Source organism: Sardina pilchardus, chromosome 20 (genome assembly GCF_963854185.1).
Source record: "Sardina pilchardus chromosome 20, fSarPil1.1, whole genome shotgun sequence".
NCBI classification, from domain to species: Eukaryota; Metazoa; Chordata; class Actinopteri; order Clupeiformes; family Clupeidae; genus Sardina; species Sardina pilchardus.
The window spans coordinates 29,566,960-29,568,215 of NC_085013.1; the positions used below are offsets into that span (position 1 = coordinate 29,566,960).

The window sequence follows — 1,256 nt, forward strand, 5'->3', positions numbered from 1 at the left end:
ATGCATACTCATACACACAGCACTGTCTATCTTGCCAAACTTTTTCATTTTTTGAACAACAGTGTGAGCAGATGGTTGGTTTGTAGTGAGTGTACTATCAGAAAGGCTCCAGGCAAGCAAATATGTGTGTATTGACTTGTCATGATGTTCCACTGAAGCATGTTAATTAGGTTATCTAGGCACTTTGTGCTTCTTATCGCCTCTGCTCCGTGTTGACAGAGTGACAGATGAGCGAAGTGGGCAGGGTTGTGTTTGTTTATGATTGAGTGTCCTCTCAGACAATGACCGGTCCCCTGTCCTTCAGCAGAGCTCTGGGGAGATAGCATGCTGGCTGTGAGGGTACTGCATTAGAATGATGAAGCAGGTAAATGTCCATTCATGGGATTTCAACACCCAGAATAGCTGCTGACTCAGGGAATGGATCAGATGGCTTGGGTCCAGATTAGTGAGATATACGCGCTGGGACTAACTACATATCCATGTTTTATTCTACAAAGCTTTTAGTCAGCTAATTGTGGCCACAGCGTGAATGATTCCTTTGTCAAACTGCTTGCGGCACTTGCTGAATAAATACAGAAATCTGGTGTTTGTTTTCTGCGATTAGGCCGTCCCGTTTGCCACATGGTCTGGGAGCCAGGTGAAATCGCTGAGCTGACACAGGAAGATTGATGAGGTCAGAAAATCAATTTGATGAGGATTCTCAAGGCCTGTGCACTGCCTGAGCTCTCCACCTACGGGTGGCGCGCCGTGATCGTATAGTGGTTAGTACTCTGCGTTGTGGCCGCAGCAACCCCGGTTCGAATCCGGGTCACGGCAGTGTTTTCTGTCTCTGTGGCCGCTGATAGATTATTGAGTAGCATTTGATCCGCTTGCTTCTGATTCTCTGTGTCTTGTCTATTGTTAGTGCTCAGGAGTCAAATTCACCTCAGCATTGCAAACAGGAGCCTGTGAGCTTTTTAAGATGGTGATTTTTTTTGATCAGTTTTGCAAAAATCTGCTTTTCCCAGAGACTGAATGTGACCACAGACACATAGGGGTTGGAAAGTCACTATTTATTTTAGGAGGGATTTGATGTTGTTTGGAGTGCAACAGTCCTCCCCTGCCCCGTTCTGGGAAGCCCATGCTGTGTCAGGAATTTTTTAATTCCCTCTCGGAATCCCTCGGCCACCACGCGTATTGTTTGTTTGTGCTTTTGTGAAACGCCAGCCATAACCTCTCTGCATTATTTACAACTTCCAAATCTCCCTGTGGCTCAG

At 46.2% G+C, this 1,256-nt stretch overlaps 1 non-coding gene across 1 annotated transcript; it reads left to right on the forward strand.

The window, feature by feature from the left end:
* Positions 1–744: 744 nt before the first annotated feature.
* trnah-gug (transfer RNA histidin (anticodon GUG)) lies at positions 745–816 on the forward strand. The gene has a single exon. It is a non-coding gene; the product is annotated as a tRNA-His (tRNA).
* The last annotated feature ends 440 nt before the right edge of the window (positions 817–1,256 follow it).